This window comes from Strongylocentrotus purpuratus, unplaced genomic scaffold, assembly GCF_000002235.5.
Source record: "Strongylocentrotus purpuratus isolate Spur 01 unplaced genomic scaffold, Spur_5.0 spur5_scaffold_8, whole genome shotgun sequence".
Lineage (NCBI taxonomy): Eukaryota > Metazoa > Echinodermata > Echinoidea > Camarodonta > Strongylocentrotidae > Strongylocentrotus > Strongylocentrotus purpuratus.
In genome coordinates this window covers 12,879,438-12,900,508 of record NW_022145614.1, presented here as the reverse complement: position 1 = coordinate 12,900,508, position 21,071 = coordinate 12,879,438, and the positions used below count along the sequence as shown (strand labels likewise).

General features: G+C 39.5%; 1 long non-coding RNA gene across 1 annotated transcript; it reads left to right on the top strand.

The window, feature by feature from the left end:
* Nucleotides 1-1,304: 1,304 nt before the first annotated feature.
* Nucleotides 1,305-19,319, top strand: LOC115920366. Its single transcript, XR_004062366.1, has 2 exons — nucleotides 1,305-4,013; nucleotides 19,249-19,319. It is a non-coding gene; the product is annotated as an uncharacterized LOC115920366 (long non-coding RNA).
* The last annotated feature ends 1,752 nt before the right edge of the window (nucleotides 19,320-21,071 follow it).

Below are 21,071 nucleotides of genomic sequence, written 5' to 3'. Positions count from 1 at the left end.
TAATGTGATATGCGCTACTATACAAGAACTGAATATTATTAATTTTGTGAACAATGTGTTCTGTCGTCCTATCAGCAATCGAATCACCTTTGGTTTACTGTGCTCGTCTCCTTGCAACAAACTGCTTGGTATTGCGAAGGAAATTGAACATCAGTGAACATAGCGATGGAATATTAAAGCAACCTGGGAGGTGAAATTGCATTTTATATGAAAAGAAATCGTGCAGTTCAACCGTGAAAACACACCCCAAACAAGGAGACAAATTTGTAAACAAAACAAAATATATGAAGCAGGTGTCGAAAATAATAATAACGCAAAATTAAAGAAGAGCTTTGAAAGAGAGGGATTATAAGATTACGCATTGCATGGGATAATTTACAGTTTTGAAAAGAGGTGGCACAAAAGGGGAATGTTTGTATGCGAGGGAATGTAAGGGGAAAAAGAAGTACGAAGAGAGGTTACAGAATATTAGGCCTGAAGTATTACATGGTTAATGGCGTAGCTACAGGGCAAAGGGCACTTTGCAGTATTTTTTATGCAGAGGAGTGAGGGTAAAATGGAATGTGAAGGTATGTTTTTGTTTTAAGGATACAAAAAATAAATGAGGAAGAATATTATTTGTAATGTTGCTACAGTGGTACGGTGCACCTCTCCCCACCCCCAATCGAATGGCGGAAAATTACAAGAAGAGAAAATGAAAGAATGAGACAAAAGATAGGCAGGGTGAGGGGTAGACGAACTTGGTAATCATAAAGGACGATGGATAATGCATATACATAACGCCATTGAATTTATGATGTGCCTAATAGCAAGAGAGAGGAAAGAAAAGGGATCACAGAGTTTTTCTTAGGTGAAAGGGAAAGGGAATGGGATTGGAAGTAGACGATAGGAGTGAGAGGATGAGGACAGATCGAGACCATACCCCTCCAGGAATTACAGAGCCTGAGTAAAGTTCATAGGTTCACCCTCATGCCAGTCGCTTCCTATCATCCAGTGCTTACCTCAAGGGAAAATAAAGTGGGAAAAGGTGAGAAGAAGAGGAAGGAGAACCACCCTTTATATATTTACCGAAGCGGCACCATTGCCAAATAAACGGATTTTGATCAGGAGTAGATTTTTGTACAGCTCAACTCCCTATCACTGCTAGAGCGATCCGAGGAATACAGCTTCCACAGACTACTCTCGCATGGCGTTGCCCTACCGAGCCTACACGCGCGTACGGCGTTGGGGACGTGCGACCTAATGATTATTTACTCGCAACACTTATGAGCTTGTGATGTACACATCCATTCAGCTTCTCAGGTCGCACCACCAAGCCATTGGAGCGTGAGACGGTGCTGGACGCCGCCGCTGGTATTCTGGAAGCTCTTCAAAAAACGCTTTATAGTCGAAGTCTTATAAAGAAGGGAATTAGTGTAAATCTATTTGGAGCAACTGGATATGTTACAAAAACAGCTTTGCGATTCTCTGTTTCGTCATAGGCTTATATCAAACAAATGTTTCGATGTAAATTTTACTGAGTTATATGCCATTCGTGAATTCTGACCTTGTTTTATGCGGGTTTTTGACTAATTATTACGCGAAACGTCATTTTGTTCTCATGCTGGATTTGACCTCCTTGAGAATACGCGAGGCATCAAAAGTCGGAGTGACACCTTCGTTTTAATTCAAGAGCCTCTAGTGGAGTTGTCCAGTAGCTGGGTCATTGCTGTGGAGGTTCGTGACAGACTAGGGGTGTTATTTACATTCACGGAAGAGAGTCAACAGAGGGCAGGTGAGCTAAGTGGAGTAAAGACCCTATCAAGAAGTCGCAAATGAGATGCTGCCGGTGAGAAAACACCTGCCGTAAAGCGCCATTAAGACGTCTTTGGCATTTCTTATTCATGGAGAGGAAATCGAGAGGGTAGGAGAGACGGAGAGTGACAAGGAGATGAGGAGGAGGAGGAGATAGGGGAGAAATAAACACGAAAGCGAATTGCATTGACTGATTGGGATGTACTGAAGAGAAAAACTATCTGAGTGCCCACAAACTTCTAGCCAAATGTACTCAGATTCCGCTTGCTGACGAGAGCAACCAGGAGTTCCTTTGAAGATTCCGAGATCAAGATCTTTTACAGAGAGAGAGAGAGAGAAAGAGATACACAGAGAAGTCAGTCAGAGAGGAGAGGAAATCCGTAGAAGTCGCATGTTACCATTACTAAGGAGAAGGTACTCGTTACTTTCTTTCGAGTGTGCTGGTAAACGAACACCGCTCTAGTATTTCTCCACTGATGCCCTCACTGATACACTACTTGATGCGATCTGTGGCGTTGTTTTGTGAATGGATGGACAACTTGAGCCGAGCCGTGGCGTATTAATGCAAGGCGAAGCAAAACCCTGAATACTTATCGTCTCTAACCAACCGATCTCTTTTACGTTCCATTTCCTTCATTACCCACTCGCTCGCTCCAAGCACCCCCATCCTGATTCGAACGTGTTAAATGGAAGCATTGGCAGGTGTATTTTATTGATTCTGCTGTTCCAGCTTCTCAGCTCTAGATCAAGAGATACATCCGATTGACTGAAGAGAGGTTTTTCATTTTACACCAGCTCTGATTGATTTTTCTGGTAGCCTACGCGCTACGAGAGGTGACTTGGATTAAACAAAAAGCTGCAATTATCATCTCATTCGACACTATAGGATGTTTTTACATCCATGACTTCACAGACTGGATTATTAATTCAGGTGTTGATCTGTTCAAACTCATTATACAGGATTTTCTAACCAACATTGCAAGACTTTTGTCTGGATCATCATCATTTTCTTTTTTTCTGACACGATTTCACAATCGTAAGACAGTAAACCCCGAACAGGAATATCTTCTTGAACTGGAGCAAATATCGACCTTGTTCTAGCTCGCTAATCTACTGTTACGTGGACTTTCGTGTTTTTTGAGAACGTTAATCCAACTTGTATAGTATATAATTATGTCAAATAATTAATGGTGAACATCAGGATATCAAAAATCTATTGACATAATTATCTGAACTTTGCTCTTTATGAGGAAATAATTTACCAATTTAATCTTGATGCAGCGCAGGTGCTTTTAGCCAACACGTCAGTGAAACTGTTGGTGAATGATTCCATCTCGTAAGCTTATTTAGAGTGTGAAAATCAAACATTTATCACCTATTTCTGTCGGTAGAAAGACAACTCGTATAAGTTCACAGTCCTTTTAACGTTTAAACCGAATCAAATATCACTCAATAAAGTGTGATTTTTATTTCTCCACTTGCCATGATCTAAGCTTGAACTTGAAGTGTGAAAAAGAAATAATATACTATATCTTAAGTCAATGATTCCATCAGAGAGACATTATTATTTTTCATTCTTTGCATCGGTAAAAGTTCACTGCTACAGCTTGGCAATCTATAAATTCACACCATTGGACAAAACCACGCAGCTTGCAAGCGCAACGTAGAACATGAATGAAGCCAACATCGATTAAAGCAAGAGCTCATCTAATTTAGAGGGCTAATGTACTTGGAAGGGGTTATAATTTTGTGCGTTTGACTACGAGCAGCTGCGGACTTACGCCAAAGGAAAAACCCCGCCGAGATGTGAATTCGTATATCCATTCTCTACGTCTGTGTTCAATTAATTACGGATCACATCGCACGAAAGCCATGTTTCAACTATTCATCATCTTTTTGTCAATATCATGATTTTTGTATTCATGATATTTTGCTATAAAGCAACGTAAGCAGGCGTCGTAGCGTTCATTTCACTTCGTTCACGTCGCTCTGACAGCATGCAATGAACGAAACTCTGTCGTCGGAAATATCACGTGATATATAAACAGGAGCGCTGATTGGATAAAAGGTGTCTGTGGAGATGCGTATTTATAAAGCTCGTCTAGTTTGCCCACAAGAGACTGTCTTTATTGACAGAGGATATTCAAAAACTCCTAACTGGAATATACTTAATGCTGCAAAGATGATTTGGATTATCAACCTATATTTTGTGATTTTAGGTGAGTAACACTTCTAATTAATTTTCCCATAATGGTGGCAATAGAAAATATGGTGGCACTAAATAGCCTATTCTTTTCATCATCGCATAGCAACCATTACTACCACCTGTTGGAAGTTGTCGCTATTTTTCATCATATATGTAAATTAATTCGATTTTGGGTTTGATTCTTGAAGTTTGTTTTTTTTCTTTTGCCTATTTACGGGTTTGTTGTTTATATTTTTGTTTTTTAGTCTTTCTGTTTTCAAATGAAAATAAAGAAAGAAGCGTTTATACATTACTGCATTAATAGTTGAATTCTTCAGTATGCTATTTTATTTCGAACAATGTTGAGTGTTTTTAAGAGTGGATGGTAAGAAATTTGGAGCTAAATGAAATGTTTGAGGAATCTCCCAAAACACCTTCCGTCATCGTTTGTTCAGGAGCTGCTGATAAGGGGTCGGGGTTGGTGGTGGTGGTAGTGGTGGTGGAGGAGTGGGGGGGGGGGGGAATACTTTGACTGGGGAGGGAATCCCATTGCTCCCCTTCCCTTTCGGGTAGGCATCCTGTTTATGGAATTCAATGTTTATCACTATCATTGGATAATTGGATGTATGTCATGTGTGAAAAGCTTAGCGGAAAACACAGTACTTCATTCGAGTGGAACTTCCAAGTCAAAGAATAGATAGCAAAAATAAATATGCAAGAGGGCTTATGAAACCAAACAATGCGAGAAAAACAGATTCTGAAATGCTGAATCCTTACGACATAAAGTGGAAGATAAAAGTGTACAAAAGAGGGGATAATGATCAAACGGTTACCGCTTCTGTTGGCCATGGAGAAATCACACAGGTGTCCCGAGAGCCAGCCGGAGGCGGCGGGTTAAGAATAGATAGTGAAACCCCACATGTACATCGAGAATGTGGAGTGGGTGGGTGGGCGTGTGTGAATGAGGATGTGTGCGTGTGTTAGGTGAACCGCCAGGGATGAAAATGGCGGACGTGCTACTCAGTGAAGTAGAGAGGGAGAGAGAGAGAGAGAAATAGATGGGAGTCCATCCTATAGTTGCCTACACAGAAATGGCAAGTGGGACATATCAGTAGGAGAACATATTTAAGCGATGTAGAGATATAGAGATAATGTGCAAAGGAAGATAACTGATGATTATGAAGACGTGATGGCGAGAGAATAGGGTATGTGGATGAAGGTTATGAAGGCACTTTAAAATAGAGAGCGAGAGAGAGAGAGAGAGAGAGAGAGAGAGAGAGAGCGAGAGAGAGATGTAATATTTTTTTTTTTTTTTTATTTTTTTTTTTTTTTTGGGGGGGGGGGGGGGTGGTCTAGTCGCACCTAAAATGGGGATCCCAAAACGGAGATAGCACAGTCGAATGAGTATGCTGTAATCCTTACTGTAAGAAACTTGATCTTGACTATGAATTTTAAACTGAACATTGAAACCAAAGAGTAATATATCAGTATGCATGCCTCAAGTATAATGTTGTTTCTGCGTAGACCTATGCGCTCTTGATGTTATTTTTTCTCCTTCAGGGTCAAGTGCCGTTTCCACGTTAGGCGGTGAAACCTCTCAAAAAACATTTGTGTATCAATATCATTTTCATGTCATGTCCTGTTTATACTTTCCTTTAAAGCCCCACTGCGCTATCTACATGTACTTGCGCCCTCTGTATAGCAAACAATGCCTAATCGGTGCCTGTTGGTCCCCCATGATCCCCTTTTTCTTATGTTAATTGAGAGCTGATTTGATGAGATAACCACCTGTCAGGGATCTTGCAGGGAGGTCTAATCCCCTGGTCAAACTAGTGCAGACGGGCTTTAAGCATTCTTAAGTAGAAACAATTAGACGCTTTCAGAAGCAACACCCCCTGCCTCATCTAAAAAAAAACGATATATCCATCCCATAATGATATTTCATATTACAGTAAATATTGTTCTGCCCCACTTGTTTTAAAACTGCAATCATCATTTCCCGCCCAGATGATTTTTCCCTATCGGTAATTCGATATTTAAGCGGCGATTCCTCCCACTGTCGCCTGCTCTTCTGTCACGGATGCGTATCCAGAGGGAGACGGGTTTGATTGGGCTAAGAATAAAAGATTGTACTCCAGCGCTTAAAACAGCCCTTAATGCTCTCCATGGATTTAAAGATCGAATGGGGACGTCAATACGAAAGATTTCAAGCGCATTTCCTCTCCATTATGGCTTTTATAATTAACCCAGATTTTACAAATTACCCTGTCATTTGAGCCTGAAATATCAAGATTTTACGAGAACTTAGTGATGTTGAATATTAAGGAAAATTAGAGAGATGTAGAGATGTACAATGTAGTAATTGGATAATTGAACGGCATTAAAAGATTTAGAGATTGATAAACGCAGTAAGGCGATGGGATAGAATTATAATTTTTTTAATATAATTAAGAGAAAAAAAATTGATTTCAAATTCTATTATCTAAAAGTTGGCCTCATTTATCCCAATATTTATAACAATCAACTAGTATGCTCGTGATCCTTGGGTATACCTACTCAGTGCTCAAGTTGTCTCTTGTCAGTTAATACACATATTAGGAAATGCTTTGTCTTTTTGCCAGTCGTAACAATAGACGCCATTTTATAAATAGTTTTGTTTTTGTTGTTGTCTTGTTGCAGTTGCTTTTCATTTAAGCTTTTCCTTAACATGATGACCTTTTATGTACACATGTATACAACTTATTTCAATGTAGTACGTGCCATGCGAAAATCGTCGTGGATGTTAATGTGGATAGAAAAATAAAAATCAAATCAAACCAAAGAAAATCAGATAAAAAATAAAGTTCACAGTTTTAATCACTGTGTCAATATACTTTTCAGTTGAGAATACACAACGTGTTTTTCTTCTTCACTACTACTTCTATTAATACTTCTTCTGCTATTACTATTACTACTATACTTCTTCTACTACTTCTATACTTCTACTACTAATACAACTACTATACTAATACTGCTACTACTATTACTACCGAATATCCAAATTACTCTTTAAATGTTCAAATAACAAGAGCTGTTCAGCATTATGTTTCGAAGATGCTTCCATTCAATCACTGTACGCATACGTGTGGCTTTCTACATGAAATGACGATATCCCCTCGTCCTCTATAAGTGATCAAAGTTGCTTTCATTCAAGAAATTGTACCTCCGAAGTCTGTCTTGTCAAATTCCATACGTCGTGATGTTAGACCTAATATAATTATATCGTTGTCCTTTAACCCCTAATTAGAGTTATTTTAGTCGACATATTGAATCTTAAGTTTATTCTTATAAGTTTTACATGCTGTGATGATAACCCGTTGTCCATGTAGTGCTCATGAAGACTTCATTCACGTTCATCTTGTTTTCTTTTTCACTTTACATTCAATTGCGATGTCAGACCCAATATCCAAATGTCCATTACGCACTAAGCTCCCTTCCATTCAGTCCATTGTACCGATGCAGTTTATATCTTTTCATTAGCATGTTTTCTACATGTCATGTTGGACTTAATACCCCTATAGTCCTTTAAAGAGCTCACATGAGAGGGAGATTAGTAGGGCATCGTCCTAGATCTGTGAAGTGGAGAACCATAGCTACCAGATCAAGAGGTTTCAGGTGTGCGAGCTCGTGCGTGATGCCACGATGATAAAGCCGACAAACCATTTAAAGAGTAGGTTGTGTTTGGACAAAAAAGGGGGGAAATTCATTAGCTTCATCATGATGTTATGTTAGTAAAAGGAAGAATATCATGGAAAATGTAATGTGAGAAATGTCCTTTGTTCTGCAGATGCCCTTGTAATTTGAAATATGACAATACATTGCTGCATAGTTTCGACCAAAGTTTAATGCCACATGTTTGGGTAGTCCCATAAACAAAATTCTGTGCACAGTGCATGTGACTTTCAGCCAGACCAAATCAATTTCTTATTATTTCGCTAATTGCAAAAATTCGCTTTAAACACAGATTCTTAAGTGCTACATAATCAATATTTTCCCAATTGCTTCCAGACGTCATACAGGTCCCCCCATAATCATTGCATTGAATGGCCCACATTGACTAGTGTTTACTATTTGTTGGCCCCATTTAGTAACTATTATCATGTAAAAATATAATATATTTGACACTTTGCTGATAAATAAAGTGAAATGAAAAAAAATTGCATGACCAGAACCCAACTTTACCTTTAAAAACACCTTACATTTACCTCTGTTGTCTTGCGTAAGGCTTGTCAACACGCCAATATCACAACCCCCGTTTATATGTTTTCATCCACCTCGGGCGCGCTGGGGAGCGTGTATGACGTGATCGTGAATGCGTGCCTCGGTTTCATGTGTTTAAAAATAACACATTTTCACCCTTTTCATTCGCGTGTTTCATGTTGTATTATTTTCACATTGGGATATGTTACCAAGCTCTTACGTATGTAAAAATGAGAAGATATTGATCTCAGCTTTGCATCTCTAGTGCAACTAAAGGTGTTGTTGAATATGATACGGTGTCATACTTTGGGTGACCATGTCATCATTTATATTGATCATTTACTGGTGATTTGAATAAACTATATTGAATGAAGTAATGGGAATGGATGACTGCACGGGAGAAGGAATTATACTTTTGGCAAGTACTGTAATAAAAGACAGATTTATGATTTATCTCGACTAGAAAAAAATTGTGAAAAATAGTAGTAACCACGGCAATGTAGAAGACAGATCATCATAATATACAGTCATAATGATATTGAAATTGATTTGATATAGGCAATTCTGAATAAATTGCATTGTATGCCAATAATAGAGTATATGTTATCATAATTATTATCTATATTGCATGATAAACTTAAATATTCAGGAAGAATTAAGATATTTCCATCATCGTTTTCCATCTTCCAATTGTAATAGTTAAGCAACAGATATTTCCACCAGTTCTCCGAGTCTCTGGAAACTTAATTCTTTGCGTTTTCAAGGTGTATACATTATCATGTATGTCTGTACTGATAAACAAGTGGTAACATATTATAGAAAATGGTAACACCGACAGGAAAGAAATTCACAGACTTCTTATTTTGGACCAAATCCGGATACTTAGGACTTAGTCTCGCTCCGATTCGGACCAACGACCTCTGGAACAATATGGCTAGCCTTCAGAAGGAAGACAAGGGAAAGAACGAAGAACTTAGAAGGACATCCTTTTGTCATGTTACATGAGGCTTAAAATAAAGAACTTTCGAAATCGCATCAACTGCTAAACACTATAGAGAAAAGATCGAGAAACGCAAATAACGATTTGAATTTAAAACCATAAGATGTGAGAAAGAAGTGTAGACCAAGAGTAAAATATGCAAGGGAGAAAGGAGTATTTATTTTAAATGTTTGTGTGTTTGATTTAGATTTTCGCTTTTTGCATTTCTTTTCCTATTTGTAATTTTGTTTCTGTTTTTGTATTTCGTTTTCGTTTTCTTTTTTCATTTTATATTTGTTTTCTTTTTGTTTTCTTTTGTTAAGATTCAAGGGTCGAATAAAAGAAAGAGATATAAAAATACGACGTTTAAAGAGAATGAAGAAAGTGCTGAAAGAGAAAGAAAATAGAAAGTTATAAAACAAATTGGTTGAGTACATATTAGCTAACTTTAAAATAACGACAGAACTGGAAAAGCATATAGCGGTGACATGTCAACTCGGAATTGTGACTTTTCTGTGCTAATGTAATCATAAACTGTATTTATGTCGGGATTATAGTTATGCTTATCCTCTTAAGGGACATCTCTGACGGGGGAAGAATACTTTTTTTTGGAAAGTGGGGGAGCTTAAGATTTCCGGGCCCCGGGCCCCTCCCCTATTTATTGCTAGATCGTTCAGATGTGACCACCCTCTCTTTCTGAATCACTCTTATCTTACATTATTCTAGGTTATTCTTTAACTTATACCCTTAAATCACTCTCTTCTTACAACATATTCTATGTTATTTTTTTAACTTATAGGAATACCCCTTTCTTTCCCTCCCTGTTCTCTCGTACCACTATTCTCTCTCTCTCTCTCTCTCTCTCTCTCTCTCTCTTTCTCTCTCTCTTTCTCTCTCTTTCTCTCTCTCTCTCTCTTTCTCTCTCTCCCTCTCCCTCTCCCTCTCCTATTTTTCCATATCTCTCTCTGTCCGTCTATTTTACAATGTACCATTATTCCCCCATCACCATCTCTCTCTCTCTCTCTCTCCTCTCTCTCTCTCTCTCTCTGGCTCTCTCTGTCTCTCTCTCTGTCTCTCTCTGTCTCTCTTTCCGTCTCTCCCTCTCTGTCTCTGCCTCTACACCCTCTCTCTCTCCCTCTCTCACACACTTTCTAACCTCTCTCATACCCTCTCTGTTTTGGATCATGTTGCGATCGAATTAATTCATGTCGGTCTTCTCCTTCTTCCTTGTTTTTTTCTTCCCAGATCATTTTCGAGGTCACTCACTCGCTTAATATTCTAATTGATCCTCAAGTTTTGCCATGCATCTTCATTTCTCTCTCCGTCTCTCGTCAGAATGCATAAGTAAAATGATAATCGGATTTTCCCGCCTGCCTTTCGGGGAGGTGACAGGGATTCCCTCCAGATCTATCAGGATATCTATAGAAACATTTTTACCCGAATGTTATCTTTCCGGTTTTTTTTTTCTTCATTGGCGGTTCTCAAAGGATTTGAAGGAGTTATAATTGGTGGAATGGCCGATATATCGCCGGAGAATGGAGTTGCCGGATTACCATTTCAATGAGCCCATTCACATTAAAGAGGAAATGAGTGTGACCCTCATCAATTTGTATGTATGTACTCGGCTTCCAATTATCTCTTCACAATATTTCCTTAAACCCACATTATAAAGATATGACAGGAGTTACAAGAGCACAGGCCAATTAATATGAGGTCATTTAAAATAATGTACACACGGTCACGTAGTCGGCATTTGTGATCTAAGCTGTCTTCTTTTATCCCTTTTTTGTTTGTTTGATATCATAGTAGATATATAATCATATATCTATCTATCTATCTATCTATTCGGAGAAAACACTTTGAAGGCAGCGTAGAATTAATTTTACCCAGGGTAGCCGCATCATTTCCAATACGGCTCTTCCTGCAGGCCTGCAATTCTCATTACCCTAGCAATTGCAAGGTACCCATTTACACCTAAGTGGAGAGTGGCAGATGAGGATTAACTTCATTCCAAAGGACGTTATAGTGCCGAACCCTCAACCCGTGGAATGAGAGTCAAGCGAATAAACCAATAGAATTATATACCACGACTATAATCATACCTAGTGCGAGTATAGCGCTTTAATGAAGCAGGGCAGGGGCTTTAATCTGATCTTAAAGATAAAGTTGAGTTCTGGTCATGCGATTGCATTGAGAAAGAAACGTGGTGGAATCAATCAGAAAAGGTTGATCATCTAACATATAAGTATTGGTGTGTACTGCAAGGTTCTGGAATCGACAACATAAAAAGAAATTTGGCCCAGTCTTGGTCTAGTTACAAGCACTGTACACAGACAGATGTATATGGGACTACACGAACATGTGGCGTAAAAATCCTTCCCGATTTTTATGATTTTACATGCCATATTTAAAATATTAAGGCATTTGAAGAGCCATGCTTTTCAGGGAATATTTTTTCTCTAATATTCTTCCACACTGGCATTATACAGTACAATGATAATGCTCTCAAATTATTTGTCACCTCTTCCCAGAACTCAACCTTCTCTTTAAACTCCATCCCCTTGATAAGCTTACCCCCATTCTGTCTCCTGCTCCCTTCATGTGAATCCCTGATCTCCATCCAAGGCCTGACTTTCCATAATTTAGCATCCTCTGTCAATGTCAAACCATTCAACACGCTCCTTGGTGACTTCTTCCCCTATTTTAATCACATTATGATATTCACCACTGAAGCTAACGGTTGTTGTCCCCCTCCGACTAATCCCTTTTCAGTCAGGTTGGAGAGCTTTGTGTGACACTGAGCGAAGATTTAATGTTTCTCATTCGAGTTGCATGTCGTTTGAATACACGATAGTATCTACATCGTGTTGACTATAATTGTCCGCACATAGACAATGTCATTGTATATAAATATACCGGTATTACATTCCAAATTTATCTGCATTTATTGATAATTCTGTGTTGACCATTTTGATTGAAAATTTGCCCACGCCATTGGCGTTCGGGGACCATTCATTGCTGATGAGTTGTCCTGTTAACGTCGGGTCTGTATCCTGGATTGCTAATTGGTTTGTATTTCAATATTATGATGAATCTGAAATACACTACATACCTTGTGTGTTATCAAAATATGTTACGTTGCTGTTTCTCCATTTTCTACAATTAGATGAAAAATAGAACACGTTCGAATGTAAGACCATTTATGTTTTATTAGCTTAATTATACAAACAACCCAATACTCTATAATGAAAGACATGTAAGATGTATTAATGTTGTAAATGACATATTAACTTAATAGTCAAATCCCTTGTGTATCTAAACGTGTGAGGGTTATCAACACAAACCCTGTACCCAGTTCTATACTCTAAAAGGTTAAATGGCACTTCAGTATTGATCCACCTAATTTAAGCTGCTGATCGATAACCATTGGGTCTTTTCTGCTTATTAATTAACAACCACTTGTCATATTTCCACAAACACCGATACTGTAGCACCACAGTCCATTAACAGCGCGGCGTCATGCCTCAGTCTCACCAGGTGATGTCGACACCAAACCGACAAAAGACCGAACAATTTATAAATACTCCTGAAACTAACTCCAGCCACACTGCGTAACCAAATCCAAAACCGTGACAGACCGAACAAAAATTACCCCTAATGACTGCAGTCTCACCGCCAAACCGACTTCAAAACCGACAAAAGACCGACAAAAATATTACCCCTCATACTTCAGTCAAACCTCGGAACCGACTCCAAACCGACCAGAACCTCGGCTATTCATGGTAATGCAATTTTCTGTTCGGGTTTGAGTCGGGTTTGAGTCGGTCTCTTTGGTGAGACTGGGACATAATGGCCAAGAATCGGCCGATATGGAATCGGTTTGCAGTCGGTTTGGGCGATGTGGCTGGGGTTTGTGAGCTGGGAGAGTTTGCTTAAAGTGATTTGATGAATGGAAGCTTTGTATGAAAGGGAAGTGTGTTTAATGGAATGGAACAACCGTTAGGAAGCTATATTTTGTCTGTAGGTAAATGGAAAGAGATTATCGCATCGATTGGAGATTAGAAAGGACGTGAGGTGATCTCTGACTTTCATCGTCAGTCTCAATGGCCAACATGGTGGCGAAGCCTATGCTCAGGTATTGAAGGGCACTCTTGTCTTCAGGGGGGGGGGCGGCACCGATCTTACTTTAGTTGCTTAATGAAAATGTGTGAGAAAAAGCTACGCCATTATAATAAGGGAGGTATGGGAGGAGTCTTTTCGTCCATCTTTCGCGTTGCCTTTCCTCTTTCACCATCCTCCCCTCCCCCTTCCCCCTTCCCCCTCTCCCTCTTTCAGGGTACGTGCCCCAACGACCCTATAGCTACGCCACTGATCAGATTCATAAGAGTATAAAAATAGATAAGGTGATAACATCGACGACTGCGAGACGGCAAATTTCGGTATAAATGAAACTGAGACGGAGCAGAAGGAAGACGATATTTTGTAACAAAGATGATATCTTGCAAAGAAGTGTGAGGATTGTGTTGATTTCTTTGCACGTCAGAGATAAGAAGTAGAGAATGTACCTATACCTGTAGCACCAACATAATACTACTCGAGACGATAAACGTTTAACCGTTCGTCGAGGTACTTTCGTATCCTTAGCCCTACGGGGTGTTCGCTTTAAGTGTCGAAGCGATCTTGCTTGCGGCAAAACAGGTCTTTACTTCCTAATGAAAGTTAAGAGAAAATCAGTCTGCATTGAGGGCCCCACCAAACTCTTAGCCTCAAAACCTAGATGCCTACAAAGCGCGGCGAGTGGATCGGGAATCGTGTTCTGTTCGTCAGTAAAACTAGATGGAAAATGCACCTCAGAGAACGTTTCGATTCAAGACGGCAAAAGTACTGAACACATTGCAGACCACTTCATGGGCTGCTGCTGTACCAGATTTTGGTGATGATAGGTGGCCCATTCTCCTTTTCAGGATTATTTTTGTGTTTTCGGACGTTTCCATTTTTTCACTTGAATTTCTCTCGTAAAATAAGATGATTGCCCTTCATTGAATCTCTCTTATCCTCGCCCCATTTTAAACATGTTTTACTTCTTCACCCCAACATATCTTTTACTAAGTTAGAAACTTCTGCTGAGAGCCAGAAGGGCATCAATTCATATCTTTAACACAGACTCAGTTAACACCCATCTGCTTCTTAGCAGGTAACACGTCATCCTCTTTGTGCGGCGATCCCTAACCTTATTCCTTTGCTATCACCCATCTCCCTTCCACATCCTCCTAATGTTACACTCCGCCTTTTTCCAATCTCTATGTTTTCACCTGTCTTCATTCGTTCATCTTCCGTGTCTTTCTTTTGTCCTCTCGCCACCCATCACTTCCCTCGTCATACACTGTCCGCTTATTAAGCCCCTTCACATCCAAAGTCCCCTCCCTCCATCCCTCTTATCCATCCTGCATCTCTTGTGATGCATTTCCTTTACTATGAATTGAAGTTCTCTCACCTTTATTATCCCCATTCCACAGAGAGATAGTTAATTCGTGACCCCACCCTAACCCCGTTTCTCATCAGACAATGCCATCTTATTGGCATCTTATTCCCTTATACTCCATAGCATTATACTCGTTCAATTCTCTCTTAACCATCCTAAAATACATTTTCTTTTTCGCCATCCTCCTCGTCGTCCTCGTCCTCGGCAACATATGCGGTTTCACCATGTCCATCTTACTCCTTTCTCTTAGACCTACCCCTACACGCCCCTACCTTCACCCCTCATCCTCCCCTTCACCACCACGCCCACCTGGGAGCCTTCCCTTCTTCATTCACGACTCTTGTATGTACAGCGGCTCAGCTGCCAACATGGCACCTTCGCTCCCCGTGTCTGGATTATCCACACGAATCACACACACCCCGAAGCTCTGAAGACGTCTGAAGCATCTTAATAATACAAATCCATATTTCAGAACGAAGATGCCATCTCCCTCCAAAAGATGCGGATAATACCAGTCTACTGGGAGACGATGCCGGTAGCGGAGGACGCCGCTCCGTGTCCTCAAAGAGTTCCTCTACTTTTTAGGGGGTTAATCAACTTAACCCTCGAGTTGGGATGGGGTTTTAGCAAGGTAAACTCGGCTGAGATCCCTCCGGGGGAGCTGGAAGCAACACCGAGTTTCGTGCCGCGATCGAGACTTCACTGACAAGCTCAATTCATGACAAATCAAATAGTAACATTATTAGCTACATTCATAAGGCTCCTATCTCACTTCTTTCGTCTGTGTCCCTCTTTCTGTCTCCTTTCTGTCACCGCGTCTGCCTCCTTCTGTCTATCTATCTCCGTCTCCATCTACTATCCATATCTTGCTCTATCTTTCTTGTAATGCTTCCGTTCTCATTTTAAAGATTCCATTCCTGTAGGGACACTAAAATGTGTGATCTCGAGATTTCTCGTTTCACCCGTTTTGAATGTTCAATGGAGTCTTATGTCAAACGGTAGCAGCTCTTTGGTATGGAAAGATATCGTAATGTGACATTCTAATAATCTCGTTTCCTCATTGATACAGAATATCCATTTCTTTCTTGCCCCCTTCCCACATCACCCTTCTCTTCCCCCCCCCCCTCTCTCTCTCTCTCTCTCTCTCTCTCTCTCTCTTATTGCTCTTCATTAAAAATGTTACATTTACATGTATGTTGTTCGTACGTTTTCTAATCATCTATTACCCTTTTTTCTCTGTTTGCCTCCCTTCGAGGCATTTAAATATTTGTTTTCTTCCTGTGTTTGCCTTATCATCATTCTGGTAAAGCAATCATGAATATTTACACTCCTGTTGTATCCCTCTCCTTCATCTAGCATCTTTGTTTATTTCCTGGATTTCACATCTATGTTTATTTTATTATTTAGTCATTTACATTCATTCTATCCAAACAACTTCTTTTTCCTCTTTCTCTCCCGTCCAATGTTGAGTATCTTCACGATTGTCTTCACATATCTCTCTTCCTCTGTCTTCATCTCTTTCATCCTAAGTATTCCCAAACCTCTATCCTCCCATTCCAGCCTCCCCAGCCACGTTAATTCTCATCTTGACACGTGACGCCTCTGACATCCAGTGTCACCCCTTCAGGATTAACCCGCGAGAAAAAAAAACGAACATAACTGCGCTCTAAAATAGAAGAGGAAAAAAAATGTTCTCACGCGAAATATCAATTTAAGGATTGTTGTGTTTCGTGTCTGGGTTTGGCGCTGTGACGACACATGATGTGTTTTGCTGTGTTTGTTTTCTCTCTCTCTCTGTAATAATGTTGACATTAATAGCGCTATGTGCCTGCTGGCACGTGGGTGAAACACTTTCGCGCAATCGAAGCTCCTGAATGGCGACGAGAGAGAGAGAGCTTTTTATACGGTGTTTTGGAGTGTAAGTAGGTCGACGCAACGAGCTGATGGAAAACTTGAACGAGAACGCGGTGGAAAAATCAATATTTTTGCAAGTTAAGAAGAGCGTCCTCGTGGATGTGAAGGCCGTGATTTAATGTGACTAGATGGTAACAAGACTAAGTGGATGTTTATAACATGCTTACGTTCATATAAGGGCAGCTTAAGACTAGACACGAAATAACACGATATAAATTGATTTTATATTAAAGATGAGTACCTAAAGCAAACGTTGTGCGCATGGAAATACGGTTTGCCCAAAAGCGTTGTTGAAACAAACATACTAAGATTTAATTCCATTCCTATTACTATATTCATTTGATATAATTTAATTCCTGTGATTGTAGACGAACTTTGACAGTTTCATGTTTTCTTTTAATAATTGTTTAAATATTAAGATAAGTCCATTTACTTCTTCATCAACCTTTGCCAACATAATGAAATCTAGTTTTGACTTCTTTTAAACCACTGCAGACAAAAAAAGTTCTCTTTCTTGACCTAAATAAAAGGTAAAATTCCAGTTAACAGCACAACTGAAGTAAAAAAAAAAACATTGATATGTATGTATGTCTATATACACGTACAACTGAATAAAACGGTGATGTTGCGGTATGTACATGGGCATAACTCTACAACCTATGAACACATGAGCAATCACATTCGTCATTAATATTAAATGCGAAGCGAATGAGGCTCTGTATCTTCGTGTAACCAACCGACTTTCGTTGACACTTGGGCACAGACTGTTCCTGAATTACAACACTTATTTTTTTCGTTAGCCAACCCCAAGCTCATGGGTACGAAAATATGCCCCCTGAAACAAATGAGTTTCTTACGATGTGTTGACAAGTGGTGATGGGGAGAACAGAAGGAGGGGCGCCGCTTGTTCCATTGCGGATGGGGGTGTAGGCCAAACATTGGTGGTGTCGCTATAGCTTTATTTAAGGAGGGGCATCTTTCATTTTTTGCCGACATTCTTTTGCCAACAGAGAAGCAGCCTTAGCCAACTTACAAGCCGATTGAATTTGCAGATGAAATATGTTTAAAAGGGTGATAGTATCATCTTTTGACATATAAGTTTGCCAACCTAAAAAAAAGGATACCATATATATATATGCTAAAACCATGAAACTAGAAAATAATGTTTTCCAACAAGAGTGACGGAAATAACTAAAACACAAACAAACAAACAAACGACAAGAAAAAATAAAGAAAACGAAATTGAAAAATAAAAAGACATGATGCAACGATCCCCCACCCAACTCAAACCTACAAACTTCAACATTTACTGACGGTTATGAATTTGGTTACATGAACTTTGAGTTTGTGTGTAAGGGGGGGGGGGTCGTCATGCCCCACACGCCCCTCCGGCGCCGCCCCTCGAACAGGCGTAAGAAAGCTGTGTCCCACAGGTGTGATCAAACCCCACTGCAGGAGGGAAAGTCTTTACCAAACACTTCCATTGAATTGAGATTGAACGATTAGATGGAGACATTACAATGATGGAACGTACAATGAAAAAAAAAGGAAATAGAGAAAAAATTGTGGAGATAGAATATAGATTGTGGTATTCCCTAATGACGCGGAAGGATTTTCGCGAAGAACAAAAAAATGATGTGTTAACAATTTATTAAGATGGAGAGCTAACAGTCTGACTTATCACTCAAGCGAAGTGATTTTAGGTCAAATATTTTTGGGGTTATATTTTGGGGATTTGAGGAGGATTTTGCTTTTTGTTCTCTCTCACGGTATGCGGATTTCATGGTTAGGGAATTCCGTTTGGATAAAGATGGCTTTTTGAGGAATAGATTTTGATCGTAATCTTTTCCAATTAGCTGTTCGAATTCTGCACCCGTACATTCGAGAAGAGTGATGAAACTAACGCGTCGGTTTAGTTCTGTCTTGAGGTGGCGATGCACGTGCAGATATGTCTACGAGAAAAATGATCGTGATGTGGTGTGGAGTGGTTAAGCAAATAATTTATGAAGCAAATATTATTTAAATAAGTTATAAAATGATGATGAGGTGGATTATGGTTATTGTGATCATAGGCGTGGTCACGGGGCTCAAAGGGGGCCATTCCCCCTTTTCCGTCCGCTAAATATTCATCAACGGTACTACCCTAACCCTACCCTATATGATTGAGGGACTCTGGGATGCCTCCCCCAGTCTGTGCCACCCCTCCCTCTGTCAAACAAGTCCGGCCTCGCCAGTGGTTGGGATAGTAATGATTATGGTGATAATTATGATCATGATAATGGTATTGACAATCACTTAAAGGGCGTTTCCGTGGATTGCTTATTAGTCAAATACTCAAAAGCAAGTATATATTGTAATTTTAACTCAAGGTATATTGTAGCATCAGGAAAGAAAGAAATAAAGAATGAAAGATTCAAATAAATATTTACACATTGACAGTCTGTACACAAAGACCACATTTTAGTGTCTGGTGAAAATCATTTCTATTTGCATCATGTAATAAAAAGAACTTGCATAAGAACAACTTCCCTATACACGCCGCATGTATTATTCTTGAACTGTCTTCATACAATGTCATATACCTATAAAATTAATCTGCAGTCGAAGAGAAGATGAGTCGATTTTATAGCAGTGCTTTCATTTTTCTTTTACCAGCTGTGGCAGAGATCGTGGTGGTCCAGGCTGCGAGGAACAGCGGTCTGATGAGTCCTGATTTGGCTGGTCCTAATTGGGGACCAGGGTCCGAATGCAGAAGACGGTTACGTAGGTTACAAGGCGGTCAGGGGATCGAAGCCGTGACGCCGCCTGATTTACACGGAGAATGGGTTTCCAGCAGGTGAGTTGTTATCATATGTAACATTTGTCATCGTATGTAACGTTTGACATTGCGTTGGGGTGTGATAACTTATGTCATCATGGTCATGTTGTAATAAGAATGTATGAAGAAGATTATGATATGATTTTTTTTACATGACTGAGTGTTGAGGGCTAGAATCCTAAGTATGCTGTTTCGTAGTTACATGTATGTTGCCGCACATTTACGGTAGAGTATTCATGTTACGTGAGTTTCTTAGGTGATGACTGTATTCGTCTGCCTTTCTCTCGAAAGAAAATGAGATATATAGAGAAAGAGAGGGGGAGGAGGTGGGAGGTGGCAAAATATCATTATTTGTATGATACATACATACAAACAGATAAATACAAAGACTAATAGACAGAAATAGTGGAAGAGGGAGACAAAAAAAAAGGAACAAGGAGAGTCTTAGTGTTCGGTTACACTGGCAGTGCTAACTATATGACAGGGTAAAGCGATTATGCACATAATGATGATGGCAGAGAATTATTATTGAGATGTTTTAAAGAAAATGATTATGACGATATCCATTCGGGCAACGATACGAAGTAACAAGCATGTAGAAAAGGGTTTCGTCTGTAAGAAAATATCATGAAGATATTGCATTTCCCATACCACAAAACCACGCCCATCGGCATGGCCAATAGGTTACTATCATGCCTCGTAAATCATGTCTGCTGCCAAACTCTTCTTATTGCTATCAATTCATTTTTCAAGATCGAGTGAGTGCAAGCATACCCCCTTATGAATTTTAATGAGCTATGAATCATGTTGAATGTGCTAATGTCAAAAATGAACAAAAGACCTGGCCTTCATTGAAGATCAAGCGACATCCCAAGGCGACGGGGAAACGAATATAATATATTCTCTTGGTCCCCGCCCCTTCCTATATCTTGCATCACAAAGCGCCCCGCTCAAGATAAGGGGAACTTGAGTGGACCCCCATAGATCATTTTTCGAATACTTCGCGTATCAAGGGTCTCCGATTTTAAGCAGACAGAAATGAGGGAGAAGCCAATACCCTCGGAAATCATTTTGGTGAAATGGCGACGCACCATGTCTCGCAAACTGTGACAATCATATTCATGGAAATGATACACAAGTAGTATGAATATGACCAAAAAATTAAAGTATTCCTTGCTAAATTAATCCTACTTAAACTTATTGGTAAAGCGGCATTGATTACGGGAATAATTCATTAATTATTTAGAGTGCGATATTCTTTTCAAAAAAGGCATGCCCCTGTTATCAGCGTATGATGTAGAATAATTCGGTGTATATAGTCTGTACATTTACATCGCTGTGTTTCTTAGAGAGAGAGATATGTATATTATATATATATATATATATACAGAGAGAGGGGGAGAGGGAGAGGGAGAGAGAGAGAGAGAGAGACAGACAGACAGACATAGAAAGAGAGAGAGAGAGAGAGAGAGAGAGAGACCATTGCCCCCAAAATACACGCAATAATGATAAACTGAAAATGTTAGAAAGTAGCGAACTTCTGTCTTGTTAGTAAAGTTAATAACCATTTATCTTTCTGTTTTGGTTTATGATTTCTGATATCTTTACTCCTATATTACAAAAAACGAAAATGTCAACCAATCGAAATGCAAGTATTATT